The sequence below is a fragment of the Macaca fascicularis genome, chromosome 1 (assembly GCF_037993035.2).
Source record: "Macaca fascicularis isolate 582-1 chromosome 1, T2T-MFA8v1.1".
NCBI classification, from domain to species: Eukaryota; Metazoa; Chordata; class Mammalia; order Primates; family Cercopithecidae; genus Macaca; species Macaca fascicularis.
Genome location: NC_088375.1, coordinates 110,623,776 through 110,647,852, shown reverse-complemented (window position 1 = coordinate 110,647,852; position 24,077 = coordinate 110,623,776). Strand labels below are relative to the sequence as shown.

The 24,077-nt window shown below is 46.0% G+C and overlaps 1 long non-coding RNA gene across 2 annotated transcripts; it reads right to left on the bottom strand.

Annotated features, from left to right (window-relative positions):
- On the bottom strand, positions 1-23,967 carry LOC141407220 (uncharacterized). Of its 2 annotated transcripts, XR_012415239.1 has the most exons (4): positions 23,732-23,967; positions 23,078-23,254; positions 368-447; positions 1-87 (listed from the first exon to the last, which is right to left on the bottom strand). It is a non-coding gene; the product is annotated as an uncharacterized lncRNA (long non-coding RNA). The 2 variants fall into 2 exon arrangements; XR_012415240.1 differs by lacking the exons at positions 23,078-23,254; positions 23,732-23,967 and adding an exon at positions 11,965-12,177.
- Between the last annotated feature and the right edge of the window lie 110 nt (positions 23,968-24,077).

Below are 24,077 nucleotides of genomic sequence, written 5' to 3'. Positions count from 1 at the left end.
TTTAAAGTCAATACATTTTTATTCAAGGAATTCCATGTTGTGATTTCTTCCACTGTCCATCAAGGTCACTTCAGATCCTCTAAAGAGCTGGAGTAAAAAGATTTATCTTCAAGTTAGCCTTTTTAATGAAACTGATCCAGTTGTCCTGTCAGCGCATAATTACTTTGGCTTCCCGTCAGCTCCTTTTAATATGGATATACTGATGAAGACTTCAAAATTCACCAAGAATCTTTGGGATCTAATTTCTTCAACCAATTTACTTTAGGGTCCTTTATAGTGTAGGTGGTGGGGATCTGCCTGGTTCTTAATTTGACACCTTAAGCAATCACACTCAAGAATAGTACAGATGTGTGGAATATGCCAATACCTTTAACTCCAGACATCATGTTCTCAAGATAAAAGCCTTTAAAACAAAAAGCCATGGATAGCCAACAAAGTGCCGTCAACCTGAAATTGGAATGCAAAATTAATACTGCTGAGGATTTCCCTCATATCCCATGCTGTTCATCTATTCCACAGTCCTAGAATCAATCTTTTTTTATTAAGAGACAAGGTCTTTGTTACCCAGGCTGGAGTAGAGTGGTGCCATCAAAGCTCAATGCAGCCTCCAAATCCTGGGCTCAATCCTTTTGCCTCAGCCTCCCCTTCCTGAGTAGCTACAACTACAGGCACATGCCCCAATACCAGCTAATTTTTATATTTTTGTGGAGATGAGGTGTTTGTTACTTTCTTGCACAGGCTGGTCTTGAACTCCTGGTTTCAAGCAATACTCCCACCTTGGTGTGGGGATTGCAGGCTTGAGCCATTGCACCTGGCCTGGAACCAACCTTTACGGCTATCAATACTCCCATTAGTTAACTGTCTCAGGTATCATAATATCCCTTCTTATATGTATCAAAACTCATACTGGGCCGGGCGCGGTGGCTCAAGCCTGTAATCCCAGCACTTTGGGAGGCCGAGACGGGCGGATCACGAGGTCAGGAGATCGAGACCATCCTGGCTAACACAGTGAAACCCCGTCTCTACTAAAAATACAAAAACTTAGCCGGGCGAGGTGGCAGGCGCCTGTAGTCCCAGCTACTCGGGAGGCTGAGGCAGGAGAATGGCGTGAACCCGGGAGGCGGAGCTTGCAGTGAGCTGAGATCCGGCCACTGCACTGCAGCCTGGGTGACAGAGCGAGACTCCGTCTCAAAACAAAAACAAAAACAAAAACAAAAAACCTCATACTGAACAATGAGTTCTAGGTTGCAAAAAGTACATATTAAATTTTTAAATGCTGGGTGCGGTAGCTGACACCTGTAATCCCAGAACTTTGGGAGGCCGAGGGCAGATCACGAGGTCAGGAATTTGAGACAGCCTGGCCAATATGGTGAAACCCTGTCTCCACTAAAAATATAAAAATTAGCTGGGCATGGTGACACGCACCTGTAGACCCAGCTACATGGGAGGCTGAGGCAGAAGAATCGCTTGGATCCAGGAGGTGGAGGTTGCAGTGAGCCGAGATTGTGTCACTGTACTCCAGCCTGGGCAACAGAGCAAGACTCCATCCCTTAAAAAAAAAAATTTTTAAACGTGCATACCCTGTGACCCAGCAACTTTCAATATTTACCCTAGAGACTCCAGGTACAGTGGCTCATGCCTGTAATCCCAGCACTCTGGGAGGCCGAGGTGGGTGGATTACCTGAGGTCAGGAGTTTGAGACCAGCCTGGCCAACATGATGAAACCCCATCTCTACAAAAAATTAAAAAATTAGCCAGGCGTGGTGTTGCACACCTGTAATCCCAGTTACTTGGGAGGCTGAGGCAGGAGAATCGCTTGAACCCAGGAGGTTGAGGTAGCAATGAGCCGAGATCATGCCATTGCACTCCAGCCTGGGCAACAAGAGCAAAACTTTGTCTAAAATAAAATAATATTATATATATATATTTTTTAATTTTTATTTTACCCTAGAGAAATACTACCATATAGCACTAAGAGGCATAAATAATTTTCATTGAAACATTGTAATAGCAAACAATTGGAAACAATCTATATGTCCAACAACAGAATGGTTAAGTAAGCTGTAATACATTCATACTATAGGATACAATATAGCAGTTCTTATGAATGAGATAGCTTTATATATATGGAGATGCAAGTTCTCTGAAACATGTTAAGTGTAAAAAGAAGATCTGGAATAATACAAACCATGTGATACTTTTTTTTTTTTTTTTTTTTTTTTTTTTTTTTTTTTTTTTGAGACCCGGTCTGGCTCTATTTTCCAGGCTGGAATCCAGTGGCACTATCATGGCTCATTGCAGCCTTGACCTCCAGGGCTCAAGCAATCTTCCCACCTCAGCCTCCCTGTAGCTGGGACTACAACTGTGTGCCACCACACCCGGCTATTTTTTAGTTTTTGTAGACACAAAACTATGTTACCCAGGATGGTGTCAAACTCCTGGCCTCAAGTGATTTTCCTGCCTTAGCCTCCCAAAGTGCTGGGATTACAGGTGTGAGGCACTATGCCCTGTCCATTTATGTTTTAAAAGTCTCATATAACTAGCCGGGTATGTTGGCTCATGCCTATAATCTCAGTACTTTGGGAGGCCAAGGCAGGCAGATCACTTGAGTCCAGGAATTCGAGATCAGCCTGGGCAACATGGCAAAACTGTCTCTACAAAAAAAATACGAAAATTATCCAGGCGTGGTGGCATGTGCTGTAGTCCCAGCTACTCTGGAGACCAAGGTGGGAGGATTGCTTGATCCGGGAGGCAGAGGGTGCAGTTAGCTGAGATCACACCAGTATACTCCAGCTTGGGCAACAGAGCGGGCCCGTCTCAATAAAAAAAAAAAGTCCCATATATTTCTACATGTAAATACATAGAAAAAGGGTTGGAAGGATATTTAATCAAAATTAAACCGTGTTTATCTCTGGAAGGAAAGGACCAGGACTTGGAATAACAGCAAGGAAGACTTTGGCCTTGTTTGTAGTTTTTTTTTGTTTTTTTTTTTTTTTTTTTGTCGTTTTTGAGGAGTCTCACTCTATCGCCCAGGCTGGAGTGCAGTGGTGTCATCTCAGCTCACTGCACCTCCACCTCTCCGCCTCCTGGGTTTAAGCAATTCTCCCCCTCAGCCTCCCGAGTAGCTAGGATTACAGGTGCCTGCCACCATGGCCAGCTAATTTTTTTTTTTTTTTTTTTTTTTTTTAGTAGAGACGGCGTTTCACCATGTTAGCCAGGCTGGTCTCAAACTTCTGACCTCAAGTGATCCGCCTGCCTTGGCCTCCCAAAGTGCTGGGATTACAAGCATGAGTCACCACGCCCAGACTTTTTTTTTTTTTTTTGGTTTTTAATCTGTTATATGTTGTATAAAATTAATGCATTATTATGAAATCAAAACAACCCTACCTTACCCCCAACATAACACCGTAGGTGTTTGTTAGTAGTCAGATGGGCATCTTGCTATGTTGCCCAGGCCGGTTTCAGACTCCTGGGGCTCAAGCTATCTTCTGCCTCAGCCTCTCGAGTAGCTAAGACTACAGGTGTGCACCACCATGTCCAGCTTAGGTGTCAGTTTGATGTGAGTCAGTAGCATAAGTAGTGAAGAAAACCTAAGGGGGCCTTGGGCTCTCTTATGGTCCAGGTCTACAAGCAAGCAGATAATGGCTTAGTTCTTTTTGGCTTGGTGAGGCCACATCTGGACCAAAGTTAGACAGGCACATTGGCACATTTGAGCTCATCCAGAGAGTAGACAAGGTGATGCCAGGAGTCCACACTATGTCAAGGAGGACTAGCTAAAGGGAGGGAGAATGTTTAGGCTGTTGTAGAAAAAAGTGATTCTTGGCCGGGCACGGTGGCTCAAGCCTGTAATCCCAGCACTTTGGGAGACCGAGACGGGCGGATCACGAGGTCAGGAGATCGAGACCATCCTGGCTAACACGGTGAAACCCCGTCTCTACTAAAAAAAATAAAATAAAATACAAAAAGCTAGCCGGGTGAGGTGGCGAGCGCCTATAGTCCCAGCTACTCGGGAGGCTGAGGCAGGAGAATGGCGTAAACCCGGGAGGCGGAGCTTGCAGTTAGCTGAGATCCGGCCACTGCACTCCAGCCTGGGCGACAGAGTGAGACTCTGTCTCAAAAAAAAAAAAAAAAAAAAGAAAGAAAGAAGTGGTCCTCAAACTCTTGAAGTTTTCATGAGGGTGAAGATAGTAGATTTCAAGACACTGGAGTTATTCAAGAGACTAAATGTTCACTTTCCAGGGATACTGTGAAAAAGATTCACTGAGGAAGCATTCGTTGGAACTAGATTTTTTTTTTTAAGAGACAGGGTTCTGCTATGTTGCCCAGGCTGGTCTCTTAACTCCTAAGGTCAAGAGCTCCGCTTGCCTCGGTGTGCCAAAGTGATGGGATTACAGGGTGAGCCACGTGCCAGAGTGATGGGATTACAGGGTGAGCCACGTGCCTGGCCTGGAGCTAGATGATCTTACAGTTAGCTTCCAACTAACTTTATTTTAATGTATTTCAAGTTTCCTTGGCATCAACCAGATTTATTGAAATTTAAGTCCCTAAAACTGTCTTTTGAGTTGTTTTATTATAGAGAGGATATTAACCAAAAGGTACTTTGGCACACTACAAACTGGAAGGAATAATCTCAATATCATGAGTGCCAATTAAGTGCCTCAGAGAATACAAAGATGACTATAACTGGAATGCTTAACAAGTATCAACTGAAGAAATGTAATGAAAATTAAAGTTTAATTTGTTTTTCCCTGTCTCTGCACAATTTATTTCAGTGAGGTTTTCCTCGGATGTGGATCACCTTTAGGTAACAGTCTTTGCAAACACTTTAAGTAGCAAAACATACTCTCGGTTCAGAAATATATTAACACATGAGCTTTCATCACCGGTAAGAATCTCTCTACCCCACAGCTAGGGTCAACAGAGCCAGCCAGCTCGCCTCTGTGAAAGAGGGGTAGTTGGCTTCTCTCCTTTTGCTACACTGATATTTCTAGGAATGGGGCAGAATGAAGAAGGAGGGTTATTAGCGGCTTCATGCTGTCTAGGCCTGGCTGATGTTAAGAATTATCTCATAAGCATTTGTATGTCTCCATCAGAGGCTTCCCTGGGGGCGCTTTCCAAAGGCAGTGGCAACTTCCTGAAGTGAGGTGATGTATTCCATTTCTATGGCCACCACTCTCTCACTATCCTTTTGTTTTCCAGTGGTCTTTTCCACATGAAGAGCCCCACTATGCATCCAGACAGTTCTCTTGAGTAGGATTTAAACTGGCTCCACACATGGTCCACAGGATTCATGTATATGTGACCCTTTATCAGAAGCCAGTGTGGCGACTTCCAGGATGTGACTCTCTACTTTGTTACCTCAGGCTCTGTCTTTGCCTTGAAATTCCTCTACTGTGAGTCATACACAGTCTAATGATTATCCTTGGATACAAGGACAAATACAAAATGTTTCAGTGGTCTTGAAGCCACTTTAGGATTGAGAAGACAGAATTACTCCTCACCTTTTTTTTTTTGGAGACGGCGTTTTGCTCTCGTTGCCCAGGAGGGAGTGCAGTGGCACGATCTCAGCTCAGTGCAACCTCCACCTCCCGGGTTCAAGTGTTTCTCCTGCCTCAGTCTCCCAAGTAGCCAGAACTACAGACACCCGTCACCATGCCTGGCTAATTTTTTGTATTTTTAGTAGAGATGGGTTTTCACCATGTTAGCCAGACTAGTCTCAAACTCTTGACCTCAGGTGACCCACCCACCTCGGCTTCCCACAGTGCTGGGATTACAGGTGTCAGCCACCTTGCCTGGCCATTCCCCACCTCTTCTCTTTGGGATTGAATAGGGCTCACAGCATGGTAGTAGCTCTCTCCAAAGAAAGCCATTTTGTAAACCCAATCTCCACTTTTTTGTTGTTTCTTTGAGACAGGGTCTCACTCTGTGGCCCAGGCTGAAGTGCAGTGGGATGATGATGGCTCACGGCAGCCTCAAACTCCTGGCAGCCTCAAACTCATGTGATCCTCCTGCCTCAGTCTCCTGAGTAGTAGCTGGGACTACAGGCATGCACCACCATGCCTGGCTAATTTTTTTTTTTTAGATGGATTATTCTTGCTCTGTCTCCCAGGCTGGAGTATACTGGTGTGATCTCAGCTCACTGCAACCTCCACCTCCCGAGTTCAAGTGATTCTCCTGCCTCAGCCTCCAGAGTAGCTGGGATTACAGGGCGCCTGTCACCACACCCTGCTAATTTTGTATTTTTAGTAGAAACGGAGTTTCACCATTTGGCCAGGCTGATCTTGAACTCCTGACCTCAAGTGATTCGCCCGCCTCAGCCTCACAAAGTGCTGGGATTACAGGCATGAGCCTCTGCCCCTGGCTTTTTAATTTTTTAAAACAAATTATTTTTATTTTTATTTTTATTTTGAGATGGAGTCTCGCTCTGTCACCAGGCTGGAGTACAGTGGCGCGATCTCAGCGCTCACTGCAATCTCTCTACCTCCCAGATTCAAGTGATTTTCCTGCCTCAGCCTCCCAAGTAGCTGGGACTACAGGCGCATGCCACCACGCCCAGCTAATTTTTTGTATTTTTAGTAGAGACAGGGTTTCACCATGTTGGCCAGGATGGTCTCAATCTCTTGACCTTGTGATCTGCCCGCCTCGACCTCCCAAAGTGCTGGGATTACAGGCGAGAGCCACCGCGCCCAGCCTAATTTTTTAATTTTTTTTGTGGAGACAAGGTCTCACCATGTTGCCCAGGTTGGTCTTGAACTGGCCTGAAGTGATCCTCCTGCCTCAGGCTCCCAAAGTGCTAGGATTACAGGGGTGAGCCACTGCATCTGGCCTTCTGTCTTCACTTTTTATACTCTTGAAATGGGTGAGGGGGTTCAAGAGTTGTGCAACTGTTCTTGGTAACTTCCTTTCAAATACTGCATTTCCATCTGCTGTCTCCCTTCGGAGTTTCAAATCTATTAGATCTTGATACCCCAGCTGAAACATCCAGTTTAAGATTTTGTTAAGTGTAAAACATAATCTCCTTTATCAATCCTGCTTTAAATCTTCCCTCATTCCTTATCTGAGGTTATGTGATTTAGTCACACCTCACAAGGCAAGCTCTAGGCCTAGGCCATCAAGTTGGTATGGCATGATCTGGTCACACTCTCCTTTACTGATAAAGAAAACCAAGCTAAGGCCAAGGGCCCACTAGAACAAACCTACTGCCCATGAGAGGGATAAATCAGGAGTCCCTCTTGGCTCCAAACCTAGTTCTCTATAACGATGTACACAGAGCAAAGTGATTTGGTCAAGTAGCCATGGGCTTTGGAGTCTGTCATTTATCAAGTGATCTTAGATGAATTATCTTTTCTGAGTTTCATTACAGTTTTATAAAATAGGGCCAGGTGCCGTGGCTCATGCCTGTGGGAGGCCGAGACGGGCAGATCACTTGAGGTCAGGAGTTTGAGACCAGCCTGGCGAACATGGTGAAACTCCATCTCTACTAAAAATACAAAAATAAGCCAGGTGTGATTGCGGGTGCCCATAATCCCAGCTACTTGGGAGGCAAAGGTAGGAGAATCGTTTGAACCCGGGATGTGGAGGTTGCAGTGGACCAAGATTGCACTACTGTACTGTAGCCTGGGTGATAGAGCGAGACTCTGTCTCAAATTAAAAAAAAAAAAAACAAAATTATAAAATAGCCTTACCTTTTAATTTGAAATTTAATTTTTTTTTTTTTGAGATGGAGTTTCACTTTTGTTACCCAGCCTAACGTGCAATGGCGCGATCTCAGCTCACTGCAACCTCCTGCCTCCTGGGTTCAAGTGATTCTTAGCCTCCCAAGTAGCCGGGATTACAGGCATGCGTCACCATCCAGCTAATTTTTGTATTTTTAGTAGAGACAAGGTTTCACCATGTTGGCCAGGCTGGTCTCGAACTCCTGACCTCAGGTGATCTACCCGCCTTGGCCTCCCAAAGTGCTGGGATTACAGGTATGAGCCACCATGCCCAGCTTGAAATTTAATTTTTTTTTTTTAGTCAGTTTCTGTAGAGACTGTCAAAAATTGCTAATGTCAACTATATTGTAAGTCATCACAGTGGGATATGTGAAAATTCTTTTTTTTTTTTTTTTTTTTTTTTGAGACAGGGGCTCACTCTATCACCCAGGCTGGAGTGCAGTGGCAAGATCACAGTTCACGACAACCTCGACTTCACAGGCTCAAGTGATCCTTCCACGCCACGTGCCACCATGTCTGGCTAAAGTTTTGTAAAGACAGGGTCTCTCTATGTTGCCCAAGCTGGTTTCAAAACTCCTAGACTCAAGTGATCTGGCTGCCTTGGCCTCCCAAAGTGCTGGGATAACAGGTGTGAGTCACTGTGCCTGGCCAACAGAAACCTTTTCTTTTCTTTTCTTTTTTTTTTTGACAGAGTCTCAACTCTGGAGTCTTACTCTGTCGCTAGAGTGCAGTGGTGCAATCTTGACTCACTGCAACCTTCACCTCCCAGGTTCAAGTGATTCTCCTGCCTCAGCCTCCCGACTAGCTGAGATTACAGTAGTGTGCCACCACACCCGGCTACTTTCTGTACTTTTAGTAGATGGGGTTTCTCCATGTTGGCTGTGCTGGTCTCGAAGTCCTGACCTCAGGTGATCCACCCACCTTGGCCTCCCAAAGTATTGGGATTACAGGCATGAACCACCGTGCCTGGTTCGAAACTTTTTTTTTTTTTTTTTTTTGAGACAGAGTCTCACTCTGTCGCCCAGGCTGGAGTGCAGTGGCGCAATCTTGGCTCACTGCAAGCTCCGCCTCCCGAGTTCACACAATTCTCCTGCCTCATCCTCCTGAGTAGCTGGGACTACAGGAGCCTGCCACCATGCCCAGCTAATTTTTGTATTTTTAGTAGAGATGAAGTTTCACAGTGTTAGCCAGGATGGTCTCCATCTCCTGAACTTGTGATCCACCTGCCTCGGCCTCCCAAAGTGCTGGGATTATAGGCATGAGCCACCACGCCTGGCCCGAAACATTTTCAGTTAGCAATAATTGTACCTTGGACAAATTTCAATGGCTATGATACTGCCACTGCACAAAGCTTAAAATTTAATTTTTAATTAAACAATTAATACATGAATATTTTCCTTGGAAAAAAGGAAAATATAGATGGCACTAAAGTTCCTATGATTACCACTTCCAATCTCATTCCCCTAATTCTCTTCTGGAAGTAACCACAATTCTTTCTTTCTTTTTTTTTTTCTCGCTCTGTTGCCAGGCTGGAGTGCAGTGGTGCGATCTCAGCTCCCTGCAACCTCCGCCTCCTGGGTTCAAGCGATTCTTGTGCCTCAGCCTCCCGAGTAGCTGGGATTAAGGCACGCGCCACCACACCCAGATAATTTTTGTATTTTTAGTAAAGACGGAGTTTCACCATGTTGGCCAGAATGGTCTCGATCTCCTGACCTCGTGATCCACCCGCCTCAGCTTCCCAAAGTGTTGGGAATACAGGCGTGAGCTAGTGTGCCTGGTTGTAGCAATTCTCAGTTTAGTAGTTATCCATCCAGTTCTTTTTCAATTGATCTGTGTGGTTTTTTTTTTTTTTTTTTTTGAGACAGAGTCTCGCTTTGTCGCCCAGGCTGGAGTGCAGTGGCATCATCTCGGCTCACTGCAAGCTCCGCCTCCTGGGTTCATGCCATTCTCCTGCCTCAGCCTCCGAGCAGCTGGGACTACAGGCGCCCGCCACTACGCCCGGCTAATTTTTTGTATTTTTAGTAGAGACGGGGTTTCACTGTGTTAGCCAGGATGGTCTCGATCTCCTGACCTCGTGATCCACCCACCTTGGCCTCCCAAAGTGCTGGGATTACAGACGTGAGCCACCGCGCCCGGCCTGATCTGTGCTTTTTAACCTGTAAAAATAGGATAGTAATATCTGTCTCACAGGAAAAGAACAGAAGTGAAATGCAAAGTGGGTAATGTTTTCCTTTTTCTGGTTCCTCACTAAGAGCTGAGACCTACCGCAGAAACACAGCTGTACAGTACATTCAAGCTGAAAAAAAGAAACTCTTTCTTATTTCCAAGGGTGGAATTATCTGCCCTCTAATACCTTGTATTTTAAATATAAGTTTTTTGTTTTCCAAAAAACTCAACAGACATCACACACAGATTTTATAATAGGAACAAGCTCTAGCCTGGCACAACAACACAGCCAGCCTCTTGGACAGGGGTCTGTCAGAGGAGGGTAATAAAAGCCAAAAGCCCGGAAAGTATTCTGCTTCCTTTATCCTCTTCCATTTTAGCCAGGCAAGGATGATTCTGTGTCTTACATCTTCTGTTCCCTGTGGCGTTCATTTCCAATTGCAGAAAGGAGGTCATATGACCAGATTCTTTCCTTAAACAGCTTTCCAGCTGAGTACAACAAAGACAAAACAAAGCAATCCTGCTCCTCCACAATTCTGCTCTTCCATCAGTCTACATGGCAGGGGAAACTCCCACAATAGCTTTTCCCACTGTCTGAGAGGAAGCATAAACCAGGATTTCCAAAGGTACCCACTGGTTGGTTCCCAGGTGCCCTAGAGTAGGATTTTTATTTTTATTATTATTTTTTTTGAGATGAGGTCTTATTATGTTGCCCAGGCTGGTCTTGAACTCCTGGGCTCAACGAATCCTCCTGCCTCAGCCTCCGAGTAGCTGGGATTATAGGCACTTGCCTCCACACCTGGCTCTAGGATTTTATTTTAGCATAAAACCAAATTCCATTTATTATCTACTTTGCCAGCCATGATACAAGTTTCTTTTTGAGACAGAGTCTCATTCTGTTGCCCAGGCTGGAGTGCAGTGGCATGATCTTGGCTCACCACAACCTCTGCCTCCCGGGATCAAGCAATTCTCCTGCCTCAGCCTCCTGAATAGCTGGGATTACAGGTGCCCACCACCACGCTAGGCTGATTTTTGTATTTTTTAGTAGAGACGGGGTTTTACCATGTTGGTCAGCCTGGTCTCGAACTCCTGACCTCAAGTAATCCACTTGCCTCGGCCTCCCAAAGTGCTGGGATTACAGGCGTGAGCCACCCTGCCCAGCCCCTCTTTTTAAATTCTAACAAAAGCATATAAGATTTTTAGTTTCGTTTTTGGGACAGGCTGTTGCCTAGGCTGGAGTGCAGTGGTGTAGACATGGCTCACTGCAACCTTGACCTCCTGGGCTCAAGGGATCCTCCTGCTTCAGCCTCTGGTACAGCTGGGACCACAAGTGTGTGCCACCACACCTGGCTAATTTTTAAGTTTTTTTTTTTTTTTTTTTTTTGTAGAGATGGGGTCTGTCTTTGTGGCCTAGGCTGGTCTCAAACTTCTGGGCTCAAGTGATCCTCCCATCTTGGCCTCCCAAAATGCTGGGATTGTGATTGTGGGCATGAGGCACCATGCCCAGCCCAGCCCGTACAAGGTTTTTTTTTTTAGACAGTCTCGCTCTGTTGCCCAAGCTGGGGTGCAGTGGCACGATCTCAGCTCACTGCAACCTCTGCCTCCCGGGTTCAAGCAATTCTCCTGCCTCAGCCTCTCAAGTAGCTGGGATTACAGGTGTGCACCACCATGTCCAGCTAATTTTTATATTTTTAGTAGAGACAGGTTTTCACTACGTTGGTCAGGCTGGTCTTGAACTCCTGAACTCAATTGATCCACCTGCCTTGGTCTCCCAAAGTGCTGGGATACATGCTTGAGCCACTGCACCTGGCCCATATAAAGTTTTTAATGTCATTATTCCCATATTACAGATTATTCCCATATTACAGATTAAGGGACTAAGGCTCAAAAGGGTAAATAAGTCTGTTCTTAAACAGTGACTTCCTGAGACACAGGAGATGTTTAAGAACAGTACTGGTAGGTGGGAAGTGGCATTTGGGAGCAGGAGTGAGAAGCATGAAAATGTAGCAAGAATAGAAAAGGCTGGGGAAATAGCAAATTAAGAGGAAGAAAAATGCAGGTCCTAGTAAGAATTGCTACTCACCACTGCCAGAGTCTGGGCCATGTTCTAGGTGTATTTAAACAAATCTCCATAGCAACCATCTGGTTTCTGTTTTTCTATGACAACACCGGCTTGCATTTCTAAATACAGGCACTGGTGAGGACAAGTGTGGGCTGGGGAAGGGAAGTGTGACCGCTGAGTCAAGGGGAAATTGCGCAAAAAAGGCAGATTCTCTTGGTGTGCTCTCATCTATCCCCCTCTCCCAGCACACCCTCAAGGAAGGGGTCTTTCCTTGATTCATAGCAGTCATAGTTAAGAGCTGAGCCTTGTACGCACTTTGTCTTTTGTTTTGGAGACAGAGTCTGGCTCTGTCACCCAGGCTGGAGGGCAGTGGTGTGATCTTGGCTTACTGCAGCCTCCTCCTCCCAAGTTCAAGCAATCCTCTTGCCTCAGCCTCCTGAGTAGCTGGGACTACAGGCGCCGGCCACCACTCTCAGTTAATTTTAAAATTTTTTGTAGAGACAAGGTCTCACTATATTGCCCAGCCTGGTCTCAAACTCCTGGGCTCAAGAACTCCTCCTGCCTCAGCCTCTCAAAATGCTGGCATTACAGGTGTAAGCCACTGTGGCCAGCCCATGATATCTTATTTTTACCAATTATGTAAATTCCTATCTAATAAGGGACACCCTTGGTGCAAGAGGGGGAAGGGTAGATGCTTTTGCTTCTCATTTTCAACCCAGGTGGCACTTTTGGAGATACTGAGGGTAAAAAGAGGTTGGAGGATCTCATCTGATAAAGGTGTGGTAGCCTCAGAAAGAAAGGTGAGAAAAAGGCAGCTAGGCATGGGGATGCAGGAATAAGTATAGATACTGCCATGAGGACTAAATGGGCCCAAACCCGAGTTACAAGAGCACCCCCACCTTTTATTTATTTATTTTTTGAGACAGAGCCTCTCTCTGTTGCCCAGGCTAGAGTGCAGTGGTGCGATCTCCACTTACTGCAAGCTCTGCCTCCCGGGTTCAGGCCATTCTCCTGCCTCAGCCTCCCGAGTAGCTGGGACTACAGATGCCCGCCACCACACCCAGCTAACTTTTGTATTTTTAGTAGAGACGGGGTTTCACTGTGTTAACCAGGATGGTCTCGATCTCCTGACCTTGTGATCCGCCCACCTCAGCCTCCCAAAGTGCTGGGATTACAACAAGAGCCCCTTTCTTAAGTCAGCACAGTGATTCTCAACCAGGCAACTCCAGGGGGCAACTGGCAATGTCTGGGCCCAGACTTTTCTGATTGTTCTGATTAAGCAACTAATGGGTAAAGGACAAAGATGCTGTTAAACATCCTGAAATGCACAGGACAGTCCCTGCAACAAAGAATTACTTGGCCCAAATGTCAGCAGTTCCAAGACTGAAAAACCTGAGTACAGAGATGCTGGTCCTACAGGAAACGTCTCCTTTGTCCATTGCAGGGGCACCAGTGTGACAGATAAAACCATTTGAGGGGGGCCGAGCCTGGTGGCTCACACCTGTAATCCCAACACTTTGGAGGCCAAGGCGGGTGGATCACCTGAGATCAGGAGTTCAAGAACAGCCTGGCCAACATGATGAAACCCTGTCTCTACTAAAAATACAAAAAATTAGCCGGGTGTGGTGGCTACCCGGGAGACTGAGGCAGGAGAACGGCTTGAATCCAGGAGGCAGAGGTTGCAGTGAGCCAAGATTGCACCACTGCACTCCAGCCTGGGAAACAAGAGCAAAACTCTGTCTAAAACAAACAAAAAACCATTTGAGGGGGATATACCACAGATGCCTGCTTGTTCCCCTGGGGCCTGAGTCCCTCTCAGACTTTCACACCAAATATTTTTAGTTTACTTCTGACAGAAATAAATTCAAGCCAGAATCCAGATTTGCTGTGAAATCAGGTGGTTCTAGAGAATAGGATATTTTCCTATACCCTTCTTGATATAGGCAAAATTGCCCAACAGAGGCTGTGCAATCAGGCCAAGGACATGCTCCTCTTGGCCTTAGTTTCACCATTTGTTTTTTTTGTTTGTTTGTTTGTTTTTTTTGAGACGGAGTCTCGCTCTGTCGCCCAGGCTGGAGTGCAGTGGCCGGATCTCAGCTCACTGCAAGCTCCGCCTCCCGGGTTCATGCCATTCTCCTGCCTCAGACTCCCGAGTAGCTGGGACAACAGGCGCCCGCCACCGCGCCCGGCTAGTTTTTTGTATTTTTTAGTAGAGACGGGGTTTCACTGTGTTCGCCACGATGGTCTCGATCTCCTGACCTCGTGATCCGCCCGTCTCGGCCTCCCAAAGTGCTGGGATTACAGGCTTGAGCCACCGTGCCCGGCCAGTTTCACCATTTGTAAAACGAGTATACTGAACTCAATGATCTCAAATGTCCCTTTAGTTCCAAAACTCTGTACTTTTGGATATTTCTTTTTTTTTTTTTTTTTTTTTTTTTTTTGAGACGGAGTCTCGCTCTGTCGCCCAGGCTGGAGTGCAGTGGCCGGATCTCGGCTCACTGCAAGCTCCGCCTCCCGGGTTCGCGCCATTCTCCTGCCTCAGCCTCCCGAGTAGCTGGGACTACAGGCGCCCGCCACCTCGCCCGGCTAGTTTTTTTGTATTTTTAGTAGAGACGGGGTTTCACCGTGTTAGCCTTCTTAAAAGAAATATCCAGGCCGGGCGCGGTGGCTCAAGCCTGTAATCCCAGCACTTTGGGAGGCCGAGACGGGCGGATCACGAGGTCAGGATATCGAGACCATCCTGGCTAACACGGTGAAACCCCGTCTCTACTAAAAAATCCAAAAAACTAGCCGGGCGAGGTGGCGGGCGCCTGTAGTCCCAGCTACTCGGGAGGCTGAGGCAGGAGAATGGCGCGAACCCGGGAGGCGGAGCTTGCAGTGAGCCGAGATCCGGCCACTGCACTCCAGCCTGGGCGACAGAGCGAGACTCCGTCTCAAAAAAAAAAAAAAAAAAAAAAAAAGAAATATCCTGGGCTGTACAGTTTGGGTCTGTAGAAAAGGAAATGACTCAAATGCAATAGAGGAAGCCTAAGGATGACTCAGACTTCCCTAATCATAAACGACACTTCAGACGTGGACCTTAAGGTCAAACCAGGACTCATGATCACTATATGACTTTTCTTTTGTACATGTGAGCAGGTGGCATTCACCAGGGGTGACTTTATTGACAGTAAGTTGCCTCTGCCAAAAAACACCCTCATATGTCTGATGTTTGAATTTCTCCTATGCAGAGTTTTGTCTTCAGTTAAAAATGTAAATACTATTGTTTCCTGTTGGAGCTCAGAGAAAAAAAAAGGTAACTACTCTAGGATATGTATCAATTTGATGCTACTTTATTTATTGAGACAGGGTCTTGCTCTGTTGCCCAGGCTGGAGTGCAATGGTATAATCACAGCTCACTACAGCCTCAACCTCCTGTGCCCAATTGATGCTCCCACCTCAGCCTCCCATTGCTGGAACTACAGGCACACAACACGCCTGGCTAATTTTTTTTTAAATTTTTCATACAGGGTGTCCCTACATTGCCCAGGCTGGTCTCAAACTCCTGTACTCAAGTGATCCTCCCACCTCAGCCTCCCAAAGTGATGGCATTATAGGCGTGAGCCACCTCACCCCGGCAAGTTGATTTTTAACAAAAGATAACAGCAAAACTCCAGATACATTAGCAAACTACTTTCACAGCTGGATGTGAAGAAACTCCCTTAGTTTTATTTATTTATACACAGAGTCTCACTCTGTTGCCCAGGCTGGAGTGTAGTAGTGCAAACACAGCTCATTTTCAGCCTTCACTTTCTGGACTCAGACTATCCTCCCGCCTCAGCCTCCCATGTAGCTGGGACCACAGGCGCATGCCATCATGCATGGCTAATTTTTTAATTTTTTTGTAGAGATGGGGTCTCATTTTGTTGCCCAGGCTGGTCTCGAACTCCTGGGCACAAGCAATCTTCCCCTCCCAAAGTGCTCGGATTACAGGCATGAGCCACCACTTGGCTCCAATCTAAAATTTTGTATTCTTGCTACAATGTGCTGAACTTCCAGGTTAATCATTTCTGCTTCTAAATCATCTGCTCTTTGACTTTATAAAGGGTTCTCTTAAAAATAGACAAATAATAAAGAAAGAAACAAATAATTCTCTTGACCAGAGTTTTTTTTTTTTTTTTTTTGAGACAGGGGTTTGCTCTTGTTACCCAGGCTGGAGTGCAATGGCACAATCCTGCCTCACTGCAACCTCCGCCTCCCAGGTTCAAGACATTCTCCTGCCTCAGCCTCCCTGGTAGCTGGGATTACAGGCGAATACCACCACACCCAGATCATTTTTTGTATTTTTAGTAGAGAGAGAGTTTCACTATGTTGGCCAGGCTGGTCTCAAACTCCTGACCTCGTGATCCACCAACCCCAGCCTCCCAAAATGCTGGGATTACAAGTGTGGGCCACTGCGCCTGGCTTGACCAGTTTATCACCCCTTCCTTAGCCTATTTTCTTATCTAGCCATAATCAGAGAGATTCCTTACACAATCTTTCACCAGCACTTTCATCCCCTTGCTTCCTTCTTAGTATACTTTATCCATCTACAAATCACGACCCAGGATCTAAACAATAATGTCTTCCCTGCTCTTGTGCCCAGGGAGCTAGGTGCTTCTAGAGAAAATATCACAAAGATATGGATTGGCACATGTTTATGGTACCAATCTATTAGAACCTCAACATTGCTTGCTTCCTAATTACCCCCTTCCCACCTTTTTAAAGAGATGGGGTTTGGTTATGTTGCCCAGGCTGGAGTGCAATGGCCATTCACAAGCATGGTAATTGTGCACTGCAGTCTTGAACTCCTGGGTCAAGATCTTCCTACCTCACCCTCCCAAGTAGCTGGGACTATAGGCGTGTGCCACCACGCCTGGCTAATTTCATTTTTTGTAGAGATGAGTTCTTACCATGTTGTCCAGGCTGGTCTTGAACTCCTGGACTCAAGCAATCCCCCTGCCTCAGCCACCCAGACTGTCAGGATTACAGGCCTGAGTCATTGGGCCTAGCCCCTCCTCTCTTCTATGTCCTTTTATGTTTATACTTTTTACACTCCCACCTCTCTAACATCCTACTTTACAAGTCTGACTAAAACTGTCAGACAAGGACTCCTATAAATTACCTAGCCCCGGTCAATAACAAACAGCTGGGAGTTTACTGTTGTTATATTTTCACCTTGAGTCTCCAGCAGGATGAGGCATATATAGTCCTACCTGAGACCACTTTCTTCCTCAGTTGGCTTCCCAACTAGGCTAACCCCACACGGCTGGCACATGGTAAGTGCTCAGCAAATGTCTGCAGAAGTAGACCATGTAACTAAACGATACCCACCTGTGCTCATTTCATCTCCTTTCTCTTCAGAACCCTGCTTTTTGGCTATCTTTCTCTAATGAGCTCCAGGTTTTACTTATTCCTTTCACTGTTTCAATAAATATACCTCCATTGCTGCCATCCTAAAACAACCACAAAACCTCTCCACATTACTTAGTTCTACAAGCCAGATTTCGCCTCTACAAATCCACTGAAATTGGTCTCAAAAAGGTTACTAACTGCCAAATCAAATGGATACTCAAGTCCTTTTTCTTTTGTATTTGGTTTTTGGGTTTTTTGTTGAGATGGAGTCTTGCTCTTGTAGCCCAGGCTGGAGTGCAATGGTGCGATCTTGGCTCACTGCAACCTCCGCCCCCTGCGATAAGTGATTCTCCTGTCTCAGCCTCCTGAGTAGTAGCTGGGATTACAGGCACCCGCCACCACGCCCAGCTAATTTTTACTATTTTTAGTAGAGACGGGGTTTCATCATGTTGGCCAGGCTGGTCTTGAATTCCCAACCTCAGGTGATCCCCGCCTACCTCAGTCTCCCAAAGTGCTGGGATTACAGGCATAAGCCACCGTGCCCAGCCCTGTCTACTCTTCTTTATACCCACTGTCATCACTTTCCTTGGTTCCTAACCATCTCTCACCTGAAATATTGTAGCAACATAATAAAGTGTCTTACAATTCAACTAGCCCATGATAATGGTTTACTGAGTGGAGTATGGAATTTCCACTTAGGTGTTACTTCACCTGAGTTACTTCAAACTTCACCATTGATACTTCATTTATTATTATTTTTTGAGACAGAATCTCACTTTGTCGCCCAGGCTGGAATGCAATGGTGCTAACTCGGCCCACTGCAACTTCCGCCTCCCAGATTCAAGCGATTCTCCTGCCTCAGCCTCCTGAGTAACTGGGATTACAGGTACCTGCCACTATGCCCAGCTTGGCCTTGCCCCTTGGATGCTCACTACAGTTACTCTGAATTAGTCCCAGTTTGCAGAATGTAATAACTCTGAATAACTTTACGTAGTTCTTTCCACCCAGAAGACCTCTTTCCCGATCTAACCCCTTTACCTGAATAAATTCTTCCACTTAATCAGATCTCAGCTTAGAAGCTATTTTCTGAGAGGATTTTCCTGTCCTTCCCCACCTTCTCAAATTGGGTAGGTTCCCCCACTCTGTGCTTCTAGAGCATTTTGTGTTTATCCCTGTCTTAGCACCAATCCCTTCCAATTCCTTGTCTATTTGTTTTTATTATATCCCTCTATAGGCTGTAAACTCCTTGAGGGCAGGAACCATGTTTTATTTTTTTTTGAGACGGAGTTTCGCCTTGTTGCCCAGGCTGGAGTGCAATGGTGCAATCTCGGCTCACTGCAACCTATGCCTCCCAGGTTCAAGCAATTATCGTGCCTCAGCCTCCCAAGTAGCTGGGATTACAGGCACCCACCACTTCTGGCTAATTTTATATTTTTAGTACAGACAGGGTTTCACCATGTTGGTCAGGCTGGTCTCCAACTCCTGACATCAGGCCATTCACCCACCTTCACGTTCCAAAGTGCTGGGATTACAGATGTGAGCCATCACACCCAGACGGAACCATGTTTTTTTTTTTTTTTTTTTTTGAGACGGAGTCTCGCTCTGTCGCCCAGGCTGGAGTGCAGTGGCGGGATCTCAGCTCACTGCAAGCTCCGCCTCCTGGGTTTACGCCATTCTCCTGCCTCAGCCTCCCGAGTAGCTGGGACTACAGGCGCCCGCCACCTCGCCCGGCTAGTTTTTTGGTATTTTTTAGTAGAGACGGGGTTTCACCGTGTTAGCCAGGAGGTCTCGATCTCCTGACCTCGTGATCCGCCCGTCTCGGCCTCCCAAAGTGCTGGGATTACAGGCTTGAGCCACCGCGCCCGGCCGGAACCATGTTTTACGCACTTCTGTAGTCCCTGAAGTAAGGACTTTACAAGCCTTATCTTGCTTAATCATTACAATCACCCTCATGGTCGGTACCATATCTTTACTATTGTGCAAGTAAGTAAATTGAGGCAGAAAGTTAAAGAAACTTGTCCAGAGTTATTAAAAAAACAAACCGGGATTTAAAAATTTTATTTTTTTCAAGATGGAGTTTTACTCTTACTGCCCAGGCTGGAGTGCTGTGGCTTGATCTCGGCTCACTGCAACCTCCGCCTCCTGGGTTGAAGTGATTCTCCTGCCTTAGCCTGCCGAGTAGCTGGGATTACAGGCACCCGCCACAACGCCTGGATAATTTTTGTATTTTTACTAGAGACGGGGGTTTCACCATGTTGGCCAGGCTGGTCTCGAACTTCTGACCTCAGGTGATCCACCTGCCTCGGCCTCCCAAAGTACTGAAAGTACACGTGTGAGCCACCATGCCCGGCCAAAATCAGGATTTAACACCAGGCAGCCTAACACTAGAACCAGTCCATCACTAAATCCATTCCCCTTTAAATCCCTTTTCCACACAACTTGGCAGCAACCTACCTAAAACACAAATCTGACTATATCCCTTGTTTGTAACCTAGGCCTGCCTGCATATCATATCCTCTGTAACATGACTCCTGTCTACCTTCCTGGCCAGGTCTCCAGACACTCTCCAGGACTCACTTGATACTGCCACTATAGAAACACCGAAGAGTCCATCCCTCTCATCCTTCTCTACTTGTTGGTCCCTCTACCAAAATGCCCCCTTTCACCTTACCATTCTGGAGAAATCCTGCTCATCCTTCAGAACTTTCTCCTGAAACCTTTCCTGACCATTCTTTTCCCTATCCCTCTGCAGGCAGCGGAGTAAATCCTGTCACTGCTCTCAGAAGCTGTGTGACTTAGGGCTTAGGCAAGTTATTTTGTCTTAGTGTTACCATTTGTATAATGGACATACTAAGAGTATATACTTCATAAAATTGTTGTGAGCATTAAATGAGATGTAAATTAAGCACTTAGCATGGGGCTTGACACATAGTAAGTACTCAAAATACTAGGCCTCCATGGCGGCTCACACCTGTAATCCCAGCACTTTGGGAGGTCGAGGCAGGCAGATCACTTGAGGTCAGGAGTTCAAGACCAGCCTGGTCAACATGGCAAAACCCCGTCTCTACTAAAAATACAAAAATTAGCCAGGCATCGTGGTGCGCAGCTGTAGTCCCAGCTACTCGGTAGGCTGAGGCACGAGAATAGCTTAAACATAAAAGGTGGAGGTTGCAGTGAGCTGAGATCATGCCACTGCACTCCAGCTTGGGTAACACAGCAAGACCCTGTCTCAAAACAAAAACAAAAACAAAAAACCACAGCTGGGCGTGGTGGCTCACGCCTGTAATCCTAGCACTTTGGGAGGTTGAGGCAGGCAGATCACCTGAGGTCAGGAGTTCGAGACCAGCCTGGCCAACATGGAGAAACACAGTCTTTACTAAAAGTACAAAAATGAGCCAGGTGCGGTGGCAGTCGCCTGTAGTCCCAGCTACTCAGGAGGCTGAGGCAGGAGAATAGCTTGAACCCAGGAGGCGGAGGTTACAGTGAGTCGAGATCTCACTACTGCACTCCAGCCTGGTCAACAAGAGTGAGACTCTATCTCAAAAAGAAAAAAAAAAAAAAAAAATCAGGCCAGGAGCAGTGGCTCAAGCCTGCAATCCCAGCACTTTGGGAGGCCGAGGTGGGTGGATCACTTGAGGTCAGGCGTTCAAGACTGGCCTGGCCAACATGGTGAAACACCATCTCTACCAAAAATACAAAAATTACCAGGGCATGGTGGCACATGCCTGTAATCCCAGCTACTCAGTAGGCTGAGGCAGAATCACTTGAACCCAGAGGTGGAGGTTCCAGTGAGCCAAGATCACACCACTGCACTCCAGCCTGAATGATCAAGTGAGACTGTCTCAAAAAAAAAAAAAAGCAACTATTATTAATTACTCATCCCTATTCCTCTGTATAGCTAGACCACCACTGCTGCAAGTATAACACTGTAATATGATTTCTTCATGTGTAGTTCCACCATTACAATGTAATCTCCTTGAAAGAGGCAGCCACATATCATTTACCTTGTATTTTAGCACAATGCTGGGCATATTGTGGGCACTTATTAAGTAACTGGACTGTTTAAATACTACCCACCTTTCAAGGCCCAGTTAAATTTCCATTTCCACCACTTATATTTACCTTATGAGTCCAGTCGGATTTTCTCTTCTCAGAATTCTACTACCTGACTAACCATATGCTATCTTGCATTATATGTAGAAGTGTCTCAATTAGGTTACATGTTCCTCTAGAGCAGAAATGACCTCTTACACTGTTTATCTGGCCAAAAACAGCTTATTTTTCCAACTGCAAAGCGAGAATTCAACAGTCACTTGGGACTTAAAATATTGCAGCCCAAGCATGGGAGGTCCCACCTTCTTTACTAGTAAGTCATCTGTCTTTAAAAAAATTCAGCTAACAGCTTATCTCCTGACTCTCCTTCCCTTAGCTTAGCTATTGGAACTCTGCTTAGAACTATAAATCTGCCTACATTTGTGTGCTATTGCCACATCTCAAGTTCCCCAGGGTGGAACAGATCTTTTTTAATCTCCCTCAAGACCCAGTACAGGGCATTATACAGACGAGGGCTGCTTGTGTGGGTGCTGTTGGCTCACTGTGGATATATCCTCAATGGCAACTCTCCAAGTTATTTTTCTTTTGCCTGTCTTTAATATGCCTAGCCCACACCAGCTTAAAATAAAAGCTGTTGGACAGTAATGGTGACTTCATCCCTGCCACCCTGCATATTAGATGGCTCAGCTGAGAGGCTTGTCAGCACAATCATGTCGGAGGAGTGGACGAACCTTTGATTCAACTCTTTGGGATAAAGACTTTAGAATACATCTAGCTAAAATAATGAGCAGGAATAACTATTTAGAAGCATTGCAGAATCAGTTTGCTTTGTTTGCTTAGCCCTATCGTATGGGAGTGAAGGACATGGATTGGCAAGTTTTAAAATGAAATACATCCTGCCAAGTGTGCAGTGGTGAAGAACTAAAAGGAAAAAAAAAAAAAGGCTAAGGAGTAACACAAAATATAGACAGCCCCAAACATTTTTGGCACCTCAGGCTTCTTTTTTTTGAGATGGAGTCTCGCTCTGTCGCCCAGGCCGGAGTGCAGGGGCGCAATCTCGGCTCACTGCAAGCTCCATCTCCTGGGTTCACACCATTCTCCTGCCTCAGCCTCCTGAGCAGCTGGGACTACAGGCGCCTGCCACCATGCCCAGCTAATTTTTTGTATTTTTAGTAGAGACGGGGTTTCACCATGTTAACCAGGATGGTCTCGATCTCCTGACCTCCTGATCCACCCGCCTTGGCCTCCCAAAGTGCTGGGATTACAGGTGTGAGTCACTGTGCCTGGCCACACCCCAGGCTTCTTAAGGCCACAAATTAAAATTGAGGACCAGGGAAGCCAGGAATAGTGGGAAGAAATAATATAAAAGCCTAAGATACTAACTCAAGCTCTTCAGCTAACCAGCCTTTCTACCTTACAAGTAACTTATCTCCATATTTTAACTTCCTCACTTGTATTAAAATGAAATTGCACCAACTGCTGGGTGTAGTGGCTCACACCTGTAATCCCTGCACTTTGGGAGGCTGAGGTGGAAGGACTGCTTGAGGCCAGGAGTTCAGGAGCAGCCTATACAACAAAACGAGATCCTGTCTACAAAAGAAAGGAAAAAAAAATATTCTCAGTCAGGCGCAGTGGCTTATGCCTGTAACCCCAGCATTTTGGGAGGCCAAGATGGGAGGAGTACTTAAGCCTGTGTTCTGAGACTCACCTGGGAAACATGGTGAATCGTCGTCGCTACAAAAAATAATTAGCCAGGTGTGGTGGCGTGTGCTTGTAGTCCCAGCTACTTGGGAGGCTGAGATGGGAAGATTACTTGAGCTCAGGAGGTTGAGGCTACAGTGAGTGTTTGCACCCTGCACTCCATTCTGGGCGACTGAGCAAGACACTGCCAAAAAAAAAAAAAAGAAAAGAGAAAGAAATAGCCTTACAAACCTCACCTCATTCCCCAGCTGGCAAACACAAACCAGGGATGATATACTCAAGAGGAAATCATGGGATGGCTCACTAACCCCACCACAATAAACACCATTAACTTGTGTCTCTAGTTTGAGTTTGTACTTGTTTTATTTTATTCATTTATTTTTTTTAGATGGAGTCTCGCTCTGTCGCCCAGGCTGGCGTGCAGTGGCGTGATCTCGGCTCACTGCAACCTCTGCCTCCTGGGTTCAAGCGATTCTCCTGCCTCAGCCTCCCAAGTAAGTGGGATTATAGGCATGCGCCACCACGGCCAGCTAATTTCTGTATTTTTAGTAGAGACTGGGTTTCACCATGTTGGCTAGGCTGGTCTCAAACTCCTGACTTCAAGTGATCCACCCACCTTGGCCTCCCAAAGTGCTGGGATTACAGGCGTGAGCCACCGTACCTGCCGGAGTTTGTTTCTCCTTTGGTAACCTTTCTTTTGTACATTACATTCACAGGCAGCTTTTAACTTCTTTCAGTAGCAGGTTTCCAGCAATGCAGATTGGGACATCATGAGGAAAGAAATCACTCTGCCTCCTGCTGGCCACCAGCAGAAAGACTTGAGTTTCTTTTGGCTTATTACAAAGAAATAACGTATTTCTTTTGGTTTGTCACATTTCTCCCTCACAAACATGGGAACTTGAAAAGGAATGGAAGACAAAGGGAAAAAGGAGAATGGGTCTCCTTTTTTGCTAAGCCTGGACTAGGCTTAGGTGTCAAGAAACCGTTTAGATCAAATACCTTAAATG